This window comes from Mustela putorius, unplaced genomic scaffold (assembly GCF_011764305.1).
Source record: "Mustela putorius furo isolate JIRA1106 unplaced genomic scaffold, ASM1176430v1.1 tig00000224_pilon_pilon_pilon, whole genome shotgun sequence".
Taxonomy (NCBI): domain Eukaryota; kingdom Metazoa; phylum Chordata; class Mammalia; order Carnivora; family Mustelidae; genus Mustela; species Mustela putorius.
Genome location: NW_025421321.1, coordinates 25,516,512 through 25,531,777, shown reverse-complemented (window position 1 = coordinate 25,531,777; position 15,266 = coordinate 25,516,512). Strand labels below are relative to the sequence as shown.

Genomic DNA, 15,266 nt, shown 5'->3' with positions numbered 1-15,266 from the left:
ATGATTTCATACCAGTGCCTCATTAGAGACCAGAAGGACTGCTGCCCAAAACCACCTTTAAAGGGGTTAGCGTTCACATGTGACACTTCTGGCACTGTCCTCCTTTTGATGGAAGGAAGTGCTGTCGGGGAGATGAGGGACTACTTACTGCACACATGAGGAACCAGGACAATGGAATGGAGACATTTCTAAGTGGCCATGCAGGACACAGACCAAAGTGGGAATGGTTTGGAGCCACTCATATCAGCACTCGCTATTTCTATGGTCTCCCTCCTGGGGTAAAATCAAGGGAAAGAAATAATTGTAATGCTCTTGGTGACCTCAGGGTGTATAGCACAGGAGGAATGGCGTGTTTGCCAGGATTCAAAGTCCCATTGCGGGCATCTTCTAGACTTCCTGAGTACACAGAGAGAGACAAGGGAAGGTCTGCTACCCCAGGGATGATCCCAGGAAGTGACTGCCCAGGAGTCCACTTGTGGTGAAACACAGGAAGATGGACAGAAACTCTGTGGTCAAACCATGATTTCAGTTTTTCAGCAGGTCATATTGTTGGGAAAATGAGACACAGACTGGTCTCCATGTTTCATTAAAGAGCAGTGAGGGGATATTCTTCAGTTGCAAGGGTGGAAGGCTCCTATTTTCTGACAAAAGCATAAAACAACTACTGCCATGTAACATCCCCCGCCCCTTACTGCCAACCTTCTTGAAAACTGAGCCTACTCTTAACACACCCACTCAATTATACCTGCTCTCACCAGTCTGGCTTCTGCTCCTGGGAGAATCCTCTTGCGCATTCACTAGGGAGTCAACCCCCAGCCTCCTCCATTCTCACTGTCCAGCTGCCTCTCCTCGGATTCATTCATTTGCTCATGCAGTATTTACTGAGAAACAACTAGATTCATGCATTATTCTAGACCTGGTGAAAACAGCAGTAAGCGAGAGAGCTAAGGTCCCAGTTTCCCTGGAATGCAGAGTCTAAATGGGGTGGGAGAGCAGATAGATAATAAATAAGCAAAAAAATGAACAGGATCATTTCAACTATCAAATAAACATGCCTCATAGGGCTGTTCTGAGGGTTAAAGGAATTAATAAACATGGTAAGTGTGTATGACAATGGAGTGGCCATTAATTAAGAGCTCAGTATTAACTACTGCTTCACTACTTCTATTACTATTTTCATCAGACTTACATTAGGTGGTAAAGAAAGGCCTAACTGAAGAGGAGGCATTCAGCTGAAACCTAAATGACGATTAGAAACCAGCTGGGGAAAGATTTGGAGGACGATCATTCCAGGCTGAAGAAAAAAAGCCAAGGTGGGGAAGAACATGAGAGGGTCCTGGGAACAGAAGAAAGGGTAGCGTGCTTGGGGCATCGTGGATGATGAGGAGAGGGGTAAGAAATGACGGCAAAGTGGACCAAATCAGGGAGGGCTTTATAAGAATAGAGAATGCCTCCCCATCTTGTAAGTAACTAAAAAAATTGGCCCATCCACATGGACTTCAAGCAACCTGTTGTCTCCATGAAGACAACCCAAGCCAGAACAATTACCAACATCTGTGTAGAGCTTTGCATCGTATGGACAGTGATAAAACACTAGATTGGGGGTCAACAACCTTTGAAGTGGTCCTCACTGGCTAAGGGACAGAAGCCAAGTGCCTTAACTTCTTTATGCAAGCTGCAAAATGAAATGAATTTAATTAGATGATCTTTAAGGTCCTTTCTAGCCTGTGCTTTTATATTTCTATTCCTGCATTTCCACTAGGTATGAAAACAGATGTAGGCCAGCAAAGCTATTGCATATTTTATATGAAGCCATATCTCTACTCATGCTATTAATAGGTCTGCTAATTAGAAAAACAGTAATTTTTTCAAGCAATATTGCTATGTAAAAGGAAAAACAACCACCCAAATCTGCCTCCTCTAAGACTGATTTTGCAAGAAAACCTAATCTTCTGGTAAATACAAAATCTAACCGGGAGACTTTTCATTCCTTCCTGTGGGCAATTAACAGCAAACACCTTGTCATAAACATTTTTGAAAGGTCAGAGATGGCAACAATTTTGCTAAAGAGATAAACAGTCGAATAAAACACTGCCCTGGTAATTCCCAGGCTTCAAAAAACAGCATATGTCTGATCAATAATGAGACACACAAAAGGGATTGTGGGATAAAAGGCGGGTCCAATTTAAGGTATTAAAAACTTGCCTAAGTCATTTTTTTCCCCCAACACATCTTGTGTTGCCGCAGATAGCAGAGCCGTTAATGGGCAATGTTAGAAAAGTAAGATTCTGGCTATGAAACAAAAGACTGTTTTAGCTTGGAGGAGTAAACAATAGTAAGAATAAGGATTTTTGCAAAAGCCCAGGTAAGAACATTTTCCCTCTGTAATAAATCAACTATTGAGCTCAAATTTCAAATGCTATTTTGAATTTATTATTGCCTTTTACCTTTGTCCTAGCACAAACTATCAGAGCTCAAAAGATGCTAGTTTATTCTTAAAAGTATGTTTATACTTTATATGTGCCTTAGAAATAGTATGTTTTATGTATATTTTCCTTTCTAGTACTGTTGTCTTAAAAGTAAATTTAACTTTTTGTACATTGAAGAGATAGGTTTACTTTCTAAAATGTTCATTGTAAATTTTAATTTTTTAAATAAGGCATTTCCAGTCCTTATGGCAGGTTTCATATTCCTGGCAAAAGTATTTTATCACTTAAACTGCATTACGCATTGATTATCTATTATCTATTCATATTAAGGAGGCTCTATCATCAGTTAATGTTTACTAAACAATGAATAAAATCGAAGTGAAACCAGAATAAACTTAAACAAATATTAGTGGGATAAAATTCAGGGAAAATTGAGACCATGTCCACTTACAAGGGTAGGCTTTGTGAGAACTCATTTCTACCTTAAAGATCTAATTTATCTTTTTTAATGCCATCAAAGTTAATAATGGACGACATGTCTTACAGCTTCAGTGATGCAGCAACTTGTCGATAACACGGAGAATTTAGAAACCAATTCATCAATTCACAATTTTTTTTATTGGACCATGGATGGTTAATTATAAATCATTAGACCCTCCAATAATAAAACCCTAGAAAGAGAGAGTTAATTAATACAGAAGTGAGTACCTTAACTAACTCAATGAATAAGTGTTCCTCTTGTGCCCCAATAACAGGTGTTCCTTTTCACTTTGAGCATTTTTAGGGTAGGGTGAGAATAAGGTATATAGAATGGGAGAAAATGAAGTAGAAAAAAAAAAAGATGACCCTCTATATCAATAAATAAATATATATATATATTCATATACACACACCTATATACACATACATATATGTAATTATAGGCCTTTGTCTAATTGTATACATATAATTGCATATATTTGTGAGGTGTTTATATATTTACATTTGTTTTTACGTATATTTATATTTTTTATGTATTTATTTACATACAAGTAGATCTGTGTTTATATGTATTTTGTTACAGCTATATTCGCTTCACAAATACCTGTCTCCCCGACACCCACAAGGAGTCTGTTATGTTCTGGGTAAATAAGGTGGAGCGCAGCTTTCCCGCAGATCCTTATTCAGAGGGGAGGCAGGGTGGCTGAAGGATTTCTCCACATCTCAGTTTTGCACTTACTGGTGAAGTTGCACTGCTCCTCACGTATTTGCGTACTGATATTCCATTACCTCCTAAATGTCCACGCTGGAGAGGACGTTAGTGATTATCTTACCCCCTCCCCCCCTTCACCATTGCAGAACCAGCTCAGGGACATTAAGAGACCTGTCCATGTGCTGGGAATTGTGGAAGACTGAGGATTCACAGACCTGTACTCCCCTGAAGCAAATGATACATTATATGTTAATACATTATATGTTAATAAAAAACATTATATGTTAATAAAGAAAAAGAGTCCAAGGCCACTGGTCCAAGCCAGTTAGAGACAGTCCCAGCCCCCCAACCCAGCAATCACTGCACCAAGCTTCTCTGCTCTCCCCTGCCCAAGAGCACATCTTCCCACACTCAACGACGGAGAAATTAATGAGTCTGCAAGTTAAAGATTTGCCTTAAACAAATGGGTTCGTTACTATTTAATTGAGGAGGCTTCAGAGCAATAAAGGCCTTGCTTACCAAAATGAGATAAGCAGCTCATGAAATGTTGAGCTCGAGAAATTCAAAAACTGTCACAAGTCAGTAAGTGCTGCCTTTCTGTTTGATGAATGCCACCCAGTAGCTGCAGAAGTATCAGAAACTAATGGTGTCCCGGCACTCCGTAGGCATGCATTAATGGGATCGGGAACATAAAATATAAACAATAATGTACATATTGATCATTCCGGACACTTGAAGCCCAACAAACATTTGAAAGGTCAGTCTTTGTACTTGCATCACATTACAGATAAGTCATTTGCTTAAAGCTGGAGACTTGCCTCTCCATGTAAATTTATCTGGTGACCTCTATCAGCTTCATCATGCCGGGCCTCTGTTGCTTCCTTAGGTTCTGGCATGAAAAATATACCAGAAGTGCTTAACCCCACAAGACGTATTCAAATAAATGACAATACACATTGCTAGGAAAGATACTCTGCGGGAGCAATCTGTTCTACAGGCTGAATAAGCCACAAAACAGGATTTTACCGATAGAACATATTCAAGAGTTTCTATAAGTCTCTTACCACATGAACTCACCAATGAATATGTGTGCTTTCAAGGTGTTTCAAAAATATACACGTTTTAGGCAGTACAATGCCAAAATTATTTTTACTGTCACCAAAAAACTAAATTTGGTTTAGGTAGTTCACACTAGAGTATAGGCACTTTTTCCTACAATGAAAGATTTCTTTCTTTTCAGAGCTCCTCCAAAACAATCTAAAAAATGTGAAGGTTCCATGGCTGCCCATATAGACAAGACGTCCTTTTACTGGGGCATTCCCTTCTGAAAGCACCTTTCCTCCAGAATCAGGCTTCCATCCAGCAGGATTTCTGGTGCTCCCACCTCTGGACAAAAGGATAGTAGATACAGATGATTCGAGATCCACCAGCTCCAGTTCCTTCCCCAAAATGGTAAGTCCCATTTGGAGTCAATCTCCCACTGCTGGCTTTCACAAAGAGCAAGAGGAACTTGGAGAGGCTGAAAGAAAGACTTGCTGTTTATGCCCTCTTTTCAAGAACAAGCAAGAGTTGGAAGTATTTCAGGTCTCCTTTAACAAGGGATCAGATTACCCTAAATTTGGAGAGTTCCCCCATTTGCTATCAGTTAAGAGCCAAGCTTTTAGCCATGACTCCCACTCCCAAAGGATGGTGAGAGGGAGCTGAAACAGAGCAATGTCCTCTGGAAGAGCCTTGCAAAAACACTTTTTAGAATCTCCTCTGGCAGAAGACATTCCTGTATCTGTAGAAGACTGAAAATACACAGGCTTTTAGGTGGACAGTTTTAATCTTAAGTATTTCAACAGTTGCCTGTGAGGAAGGCAATCAGATTTTCTGAATTTTCATTATATGGATCTTTCACATGGACTTCTGTGAAATTCTACAATAGCTAAAATCAGACATTTTGAAAACCAGATTGCCTTATTCCCGAATACCAGTTGCAAAAACACTTTAAAAAATATTTTATTTATTTGACAAAGAGAGACAGCAAGAGAGGGAACACAAGGAGGGGAAGTGGGGAGGGAGAAGCAGGCTCTCCACTGAGCAGAGAGCCGACACAGGACTGGATTCCAGGATCCATCCAAGGATCATGACCTGAGCCCAAGGCAGATGCTTAATGACTGAGCCACCCAGGCACCCCTCAAAAACACTTTTCAAATTTATATTACATTCATTAGCAATTTAGCAATCCTAAAATCATGTATTTATAATTTATATTAAAATATCGGCATGCTAATAATACAGAATTTTAAAACCCTAAAGGAAAACAGTGATTTCTTTAGTAGCCAAGTGACCTGATTTTGATGTAAAAGACATCATTTCACAGTTATCTAATGAAATAATTACCTATTGATAATTCTACTTTACTTACTTTTTAAAAGATTTTATTTATTTATTTGTCAGAGAGTGAAAGCTTGTGCAATTAGGGGTGGGGGAGTGGGTGGCGCACTGGCACGGCTGCAGAAGCAGCAGGTAGAGGGAGAAACAGGCTCCCCTCTGCGCAGGGAGCCCGGGCCTCCTGCTCATGCAGGACTTGATCCCAGGACCCTAGGATCAGGCACCAAGGTTATTCTATTTTAAAATGTATGTAAAACCTCAAGTGAACCAGAGGATTTAATATATATCAGTTTAACCAAAACTCGGTGATTATACTTGGACAAAAGAGAAGAACATTTCAAAGCAGAGCTTTTGTTTCTTGCTTAAAACAGATTTACTCTGAATATAGTTCGTAAACGTAAACTGTATCCTGTTAAAGTAAATAAGCTTATGTTACTATTGTCCTGATATTTAGGTTTTTAAAGGCCCCAAAAGCCTGCATAGCTCAAACAACTTTTATCTCAATCAAAACTTAACTAAGACAATCATATTAATATTGAGTGAAAAAATTCAGGACCCTGATAGGGATTACGTTTTTTAATAAATAAATTGTATTCTGAAATACAGGTTGTAACTTCATTTTGTCCTATATTGAGAGATGTTCATGCAAAGGAAAGGCAGCATTTTAAAGCTATAAACATTATCTTTTAGCTTGCCAAAATGTATCTTTTATGGAGCTAATTTTTAATCATATAAAACCTGTTGGCTAAGAATCCCCTTGAAAGCTGTTTTCTGCATTTTCTGTGCTTTAAATTTTAAACTGAGACTCTGATGATTAATGAACAAGAAGAAAAACCTTTAATTTGAGACCAAGAATCCTACTTCACTACTGCTTACAATAAGATAAATACCAAAAGGGTCGCCTGGGTGGCTCATTTGGTTAAGCAGCTGCCTTCAGCTCCAGTCATGATTCCAGGGTCCTGGGATGGAGCCCCACATCGGGCTTCCTGCTTGGCAGAGAGCCTGCTTCTCTCTCTCCCTCTACCTGCTGCTCTGCTTACTTGTGCTCTCTGTCTGTCAAATAAATAAATAAAATCTTAAAAAAGATAAACACCAAAAAAATGACCAAAGTTGTGTCTTCATTATATCAAAAACTGTTCGCACATCCTAAGATGCAGACTTACAATGACATTCAAGGACAGAGCCACCTGCACTTGGACTGAAGGAACTGTGTGGTCCTCCCAAGGAGGTTTTTTCAGACAAAAATTCAAAATAAAAATACATTTATTATATCCTCCCTCTGAATGTTTCTTCAAAAGTTTCGTTACTCTTTCAAGGCTCAAGTCAAATTTGCAGGTGGACTATTTTTCCTGTGCGCCAACCTCGGGATCTTTTCTTCCTTCTTGAAAAGGTACTGGCCGGCTCTCTGGGCAGCAACTCCATGAGGCCGAAGGCTGTGTACCTCCAGGTCCTGCCCCTGGCGTCTCAGGTTTAGAAAAAATGGAACTAGGCTATCAATATCACCTTAGTTTCAAAGAAACAGTTCTCTGCTGCAGTACCTAAACTCAAAGGATTTCCCTTTGACAAGAGGCATGTGGTGATGTGAAAAGGGAAAAGAGGGTCCCTACTGGGACTGTGAACGTCCTCGCATTTGCGAGGCCAACTGCCACACTCCAGGCTTTTCTTATTCCCTGACAAGGCTCCTCCCAGCCCTCCCCTGGGAGGCTTTTGACAGCAACTGCAAACAACAGAAGCCAGCAGGAATGTGTAAGAACAGGTGCTGGAGCCTCCCAGGGCAGCCTGCTTGCAGAGAAAGGGCGGCCTCAGAGCAGCCTTGGGACATCCCACTTTGGAGATGCCCTCTTGCCCTCCGCCACTGCAAGATCTTGCTTCTTTTCATGCAGCAGATGTTTGGAGAGATTTGTAACGATGCATTATGGCTTCTAAGTTGCTGCTGGCAAATTTTCTCTGTCAGCTCTTAAGGAGACTTTGGTGAGATTGCCACCAAGGTAAAACAAGGATGGAAAAATTCATTCTTGGGTTTGAATTCAGATAAGGGAAATAATAATAAAAGGCTAGGACCTTTCCATATTACTCCATTATTCCAGGTTACTGCTTTCCACTTCCTACCACATCTCAGGAAAGGGGACATGCCTAGGTTCAGGGAGTCTCCCTCATTGAAGAGGAAACAGATCAGAGTGCTTCCTCTACAAAGAGGTAAGGAATATCCACACACCACATGTTCCAGCATGTTAGACCCCACCTCGGGAGCATCTGGCCAACTACTATTGGATTATCGCTCTGTGGGCAGGGTGCTCTGCATGTGGACATAGTCACCTGTGCGAGTGAACCACCACTCAGCGTGGCTGTTTGGGCCAGCTTCTTCAAGTGTGGTCCATGGACCAGCAGAAGCAGCATGAGACACTGTCTAGGAGCTTGTTAGAAATGTAAAATCGCAGGCTGCCTCAGTGGCTCAGTCAGTTAAGCATCTGATTCTTAACATTAAGTCAGGCCTTTGAACTCAGGGTCTGAGTTCAGGGTCCTCTCTGGACTCCACATTGAGGGTGGAGCCTACTTAAAAAAAAAAAAAAAAGTTAAACCTCAACCCTACCCTAGTCCTTTGAAAACTATATTTAACCAGATCCCCAGGGCGCCTGGGTGGCTCAGTGGGTTAAGCCGCTGCCTTCAGCTCAGGTCATGATCTCAGGGTCCTGGGATCGAGGCCCACATCGGGCTTTCCGCTCAGTGGGGGGCCTGCTTCCCTTCCTCTCTCTCTGCCTGCCTCTCTGCCTACTTGTGATCTCTCTCTGTCAAATAAATAAATAAAATCTTTAAAAAAAAAACTCTCTCAAATAAATAAATAAATAAATAAATCTTTAACCAGATCCCCAAATGACTGTTATGCAGATCCAAGTTTGAACTGCACGATGTTACAGCTTCTTAGAGCAACTCAGTGCTCAGGATTCAGAGAGCAAGGTCTGCCCTACACCAGTGTAGTGGCTTACACTGCTCCAAGAGCACTCTGGTGCAGTATGGAAGCCAATGCATCTATGTTATAATTGAGAAGACCAAAGTCAAACAGTAAATGACAGGGGGTACAACTCAAAATTTCCAGATCTTGGATGTTTGTCTTTTCAGCTGCTTCAGCTAGTCCTAAGGAATGGCTCTTTCACATCTGGGCCATGAGAACTTCATTTTTTTTTCCTATTGGTATCATTGGTATAACGGAAAGAAGACTACAAGTACTGTTTCTACTGTTATTCACCCTCGTAACTTTGAACAAATCACTTCTTTAAAAAATAGGCTGGAAGCCAAACAAAACAAAGGACATTTATAAAATAAAGTTATTAAACTAAAAATAAAAGAGTAGGGCCATGATTTAGCAGTAAGTACCAAATACTAAAAAAAAATATTCAAGTTCTAATTTATAAATTTCTGGAAATGTATCCCAGGAAAATATTCCCAAGGAAGAAAATTTTACATGTACTAAAATGATGATTACAGTATTATTTATAATAGAAAAAAACTGAAAGCAACCAAAATGCTCTCTGTTCAGGATATGTGGCTAATTAAATTATGGAACAGTTGCTCATTTAACATATTTGCCAAGACTTGGCAGCAGCATGAAAAATTCTGGTATACTGTCAAGAGGAAAAGCAGGTTATAAAACTGTGGCAACATTACAATTCCACTATGTCAAGACAGGTATACTTCTAGAAAACAATGGAAAACATTTGTGAAACCTCTCGTGTTTTATCAGGATAAATAGGATATAGGTGACTTTTTCCTAAACTTTCAGTAGTTATTCAATTACTTTATCTCTTTAGAATAATTATCATGGAAACAAATGTAGTAATGATGAGAACTAATACAGTTATTACAAAGTATCCTTAAATCTGGCCTGAACTCCATGGATGGTAACAAGAATGAACATGACAGAGCTGTCTGTTCTTGGGGCTGTGCTGAAAGCTTCATCAGCCTGGCTCATTCAGTCCTCTGAGAATATAATCACCCCCACTTTACAGATGAGGAAACCAGGACACACAATGCTTAGCCTCTTTGAAACTCCACTGCACATACGATCTATGTACCCTGAAGCTTTCTTGTAAGAATGAAAATAGGGTCTTATTAACCCATATGGTTCTATTTTAAAAAGGCCACACAGAGATAGAAACTATACTAGGGGCAGGGAGGGACTTTCCATTTTTCTGTCAAGATGGGGACAGACACAGCTCCCAATTGTGGTGACCCTTACAGACTGCCACCACACGAGACTGTCTTGCAGAAGGGTGTGGACTCGCATGGTATCCTCAAACACCCCTGAGGCAGCATCATTTTCAGCGGACAAGCACTAAACAACAGAAATCTGTGTTACGCTTCAAGGTGAGATAAAGGTGCCAGCAATATTTGTCCTAGAAATCAGGAGACATGGACCCGGAGTTTGGTTGTATCATTTCTCAGCCCTCGGCTGTCCCATCTGTGCAGTGCGGACACATGTTTGGTACTGCTCACCCAGCAAGAAAGCCAGCCCCTCTCAGCCACGACTCCACTTTTGCCCAAACTTTCCCCATATTGTTGGCAAAGTGGCCATCTCAAAACCCAATCTAGTCAGGTCACCACACTTCTACCCTACTGCAAACCATTTGCTTCCAGTTGTCCCTAAGATAGACCCCCATCATCCCTAGCACAGTTCACACAATTCTGTGGGGTCTGGCCCTCCCCTGTCACTTTCCATTTTGAGTTCCAAGCTGCCCTCACACAGCTCTCTCGCAGGTCCTCGCACTGGCTCATGCATCCTCTGCCTGGGTATCTCTCTTCTTTCCGCGCTTCTCCGAGGTGCCTCAGTTCCATCAGGGAGGCTTGCAGACCTGTCCCACAGGAAAAACTTACCCTGTGGCACCTGCTCACCCCTTCATGTCCCTTTCCTTCATGCCACTCAGTGCACTGGTAGTTTCATAATATTTGTGTGAGTCTGTAATTCACTTTTCTGTATGTCTTGTCATTGTCACACTGCCTGCTATAATGTAGCCTCTATATAACCTGCTATAATGTAGAAATGCAGAGGCTTTTCTTAGTATCTCCAATTCTTCACCCATGGCAGGTCTTTGATAAATCTTTGTTGAATAAATATTATTCTGAAATTATTCCGAATTACTCAGAATTTATTCAAAATATTATTCTGAATGAAAATTATTCCCCAGACTGCCATGGAACTGTACAGCTAACACATGCTCAAATAAACCCAGGAGACTTGGACTACAGAAATAACAAACGACGTTTAAAGTCCGCTTTCCCACCCCGCCACAAAAAAGAAAAACTATTATGCCAGATCAACTAAGACAGTAACAAAGTCAAGGCAAAAAAGCCCTTCATAGGGGCGCCTGGGTGGCTCAGTGGGTTAAAGCCTCTGCCTTCGGCTCAGGTCATGATCCTGGGGTCCCGGGATCGAGCCCCACATCGGGCTCTCTGCTCCGTGGGGTGCCTGCTTCCTGCTTTCTCTCTCTCTGCCTGCCTCTCTGCCTACTTGTGATCTCTGTCAAATAAATAAATAAAATCTTTAAAAAAAAAAAAAAAGCCCTTCATAAACTCCAAATTACAGCATAAACATGACTTGCCTCCACCCTTTTTAGAAACAGCTATGGTATAAATATATACATAAAATAGAAAATACAGGGTGTAATTGTTACTGACAGACTGGAAAGCAAATTATTAATTTAAATTCTCTGGAAGGATTTAAACCCAGTCGAATCACACTGAAACAACTTTTTAGCCAAGATTCAGATAAACTATAGAGTAGGCTTACCTGTGTCCTAATTTCCTCATTTCTATAAATGCAGTTTCACTAAATGATCCTTGACATCCCTTGAACGCTCAGATTCTGATAATTTGACAATTAACGTAACAGTGAGACTCAAGAAAACTTATGCGTGTATTACGCCAAGCAAGGCGACTCTGTGGACACTTGAACTGGCCCTTAGGGGAATCCCTGAGGAAGACCCACTTTGTCTCTCTTCCTTTCCCCCTTCTCCATCTGGAGGGCCTCCCCTCCTGCTCTCTTCTGCTTCTTTTTGCTCCTAGAATAACTGTCAGCAAGATTAATTTAAATCCACGTGCTGTCTTTCCCTGGGGGCATTTGTCTTCGAATTTTTCTCTCTCAGTGTGGTAAAAGTTGTTTCCTGTCCCCAGGAGAAAGGATTTCAGGCACTAAAAGACCTTTGGAAGACGTATTTATGTATTTATGGAGCAGGGGCCCTGTCTGTCTGCAAAGTCAGCTTCCTCTCTCAGCCCCTGAAAGCGCTCAGTCCCTCCAAGGAACAAGGGCTGGTGAGGGAAGCTCAGAAAAGGGACCAAGTCCCAACTCAAGTATTACATGTTCAGACTTTGTTCAAATGCATTTCTGCATGTATTCATGAAAGAATATAAGGCTTAAGTGTCTTGTGAAACTGATGCACAAAAATTCAATCTGGCAATAATTAGAAACAATTTGTTATTCATTAACTAGTTTTGACACTACAAAGTAAATCATTTCTTGGTCACTTCAAATTAAAAAATCATCCCCTGGGTGTGAAATTTATTAAAAATATTTTACATTAAGCATTTTAAGCGTTTATGTGTAAGAGTCTCAAATCTCTGCACAACATACATATAGCACATGGGATAAAATATAAAATGTAAAAAGTACATACTTGTGTAATCAACTAAAATACTTAATTTCTAATGTCTTCTTTGCAATGTAAATTACCCACTAAACAATGAATATACTTACTATAATATAATAAATCTAGTACATATAGTGTATATAGTATTATTATTACAATATACTATGTTAAATTTCTTTTTGTAGCATTTAGGAAAATTAGAAGAAAGACTAGATAAAACAAAGAATATGTCAGAATTAAGCATAAAATTTAATTGAAAATTTAAATTTGGAATAATACTTCTAAAAAAGATAAGTTTCTTCAACTTTTAAATTCAAAACTTCTATTTTATGATTCTGTGTTTATGGAAAGTTTCTAAATTTCTGAATGAACTGTGAATGCTAGAAAGGGTATTCTAAAGATTTCAAATAGACACCTAAAATTACTCATTAAATACACAAAAATTTTAATGCAAAATAAGTGTGTACTTCAAAAATTAGGTAGCATTTTGGTAGCACTTAAAAGCAATGCCACTTCTGACTCCTTTATTATCAGTTGAGACATCGTCTTTTATACAAGTGCAACATGATTTAATTGATTTTTATTATGACTAGGCCTGGTAATTTTTAAGAGTTGATTATGCCACACAGAGGGGGAGATTTTATTTATGTGTTCTAGGATTTTATTTATGAAGCAAGAGGTTAGCTCATTAAAGTCTACCTTTGGGAAAGAAGCAAATTTGTTGTTTTATACAGGTTTAATTAAGCTACATTAAGAAAAAAACCCACAAATCCTTAGAACTGAGAACTTTCCAAGCCATCCATGATTTTAGCCACAGAGTTGGCAAAAACCGTAACTAGGTGCAATTTGCTAATTTTGTAGCATGATTGTTTGGAGTGCAGTTAAACGGTTTCTCAACCCATGGTTTTGTCAGAGGAGAGCCACTAAGAAAGGACACAGCATACCTAATTCAGTTCACCCAAATTTGGTAGACTGCAAAGGGAATTTCTTACCCCAACATTAGCGTTACAAGACACTCAAGTTTAACTGTAGGTAGCCGACTTTCCATTCAGTGCTCTTTTCAGCATCTTATAGTAAACGCGTGGATAAGAAGGAGGGGGAAATAAAGCTTTGACAGATGGTACTCAGCGCTTGACTCCTGCTGAGCTCAGCAGGACCTGTGGTTTCCAAGGTTAGGGCTGTCAAAATGGCTCTGTCTATCAAGTGAATAACAAAGTGTAGACTGCCTGTCCGTTTCCTATACAAAACTTAGATTTCATGTGCCATTATTGTCCGTCTTTCTGCTGATTTAATAACTTCCAAGGAGAAGAACTGAGAGTTCCGATATAGCGTCACTATTTGAGAAACTACCTGGAAAAGGAATTCTCAAGGGCTGAAAAGAGGTAGGCCGAGATCTAATCTCTTACACTTCAGTTTCTCTCTAAGGCTTCTTGACTTGAAAAGGATTGGAAAGCCACCAAAGGTTCGCTTTTGGTTAAAAGCTAAATGTGAACCTTTTTAAATGCACTTAATGTCTCGCTCTCTCAAAAGGGAAGAATGTTTCTGTTACAAATCCTTGCAGTGGTGGGGACTTATTCAACTAGTGATATTGAGAATGAAAAGGAAAATGTTTCTATTATGAAATACAGAAATGTTTTTAGTTGTGTTTGTCAAAGTCCGTTTCTCACCTTTCGCAGCTTTTATTAAAACCACCCTCTTTTTCCCCCCAACTACGTCTAGAGCCTTCAGATGGTCGGAATAAGTAGTGGAGACTGAAAGACTGAATAATGTCATCAAATTGGCCTTTTGTCTGACGCTGTTATAGCTGTTTTTCTTGGTAAGTCTTATGGTTTTTCTTCACACGTATTTTGTGATTTCCAGATTGTTACTGACCTCTTTGGATTCCAATAAAGGGCCAGTTAGTGGATTCATAAATCCAGGCTTTTTATTAAGAGGATGCTTAAATTAGGATTGTGGTAGTGTGCCTGAATAATCTAATAATTGTATGTCAGTGTACAACTTATAACACTTAAAGTAAAACTTCCCATTGTTATTTCATAAGAACAAAGTAAAATTAAAATGTGCCATTTTAAAAGTGACATAGCTGGACACACTTTAGTGATGGCCTATTACTAAGCATTTTCATTGCTCTTTTTGAGAAGCTGTAAAAGTACCTATCTTGTCCATTTTTTGAGCTGGCTTGAGCGAACCCATCCACTTGGGTGGTGACTTACTAGCATGTCCGAAAGAAGACAGTCTTGCTACAATATAGTTGAAGAATTTTCCTCTGCAAATATTTAGTTTATGTAAGTTCCATGATCATAATGGAAATGTAACTTGGAAAGAGAAATGTTATTATTTCCAGTAAATTCAATTACTTCAAACATTTTTTTTAAAAAAAGGTTTCAGCTTTTATTTTTAAACTCCAACCAGAATTCTCCTAAGATACTATATAGTAAATTCAGTAAATGTTACTGAATTGAAATTAAAAGGGTATTAAAATTTAATAAAAGGAACTCATGAACTGAAATAAAAGGGATATAACTTTTATATCAGATTATGACAAGAAATTATCAAATGTCAATTTAGCATAAACTCATTTCTGGTCGTGCTTGCTTTTTATCCTTGAACTGTAGGATGCTTTTCATCATC

General features: G+C 39.5%; 1 long non-coding RNA gene across 1 annotated transcript in view; it reads left to right on the top strand.

Annotated features, from left to right (window-relative positions):
- Positions 1-2,238: 2,238 nt before the first annotated feature.
- The window catches only part of LOC101671541, a 62,703-nt gene continuing 49,675 nt past the window's right edge, over positions 2,239-15,266 (top strand). Inside the window, exons 1-3 of the long non-coding RNA XR_001177494.2 lie at positions 2,239-2,365; positions 4,862-5,073; positions 14,355-14,451. This is a non-coding gene — a long non-coding RNA (uncharacterized LOC101671541). The remainder of the gene's footprint in view (positions 2,366-4,861; positions 5,074-14,354; positions 14,452-15,266) is intronic.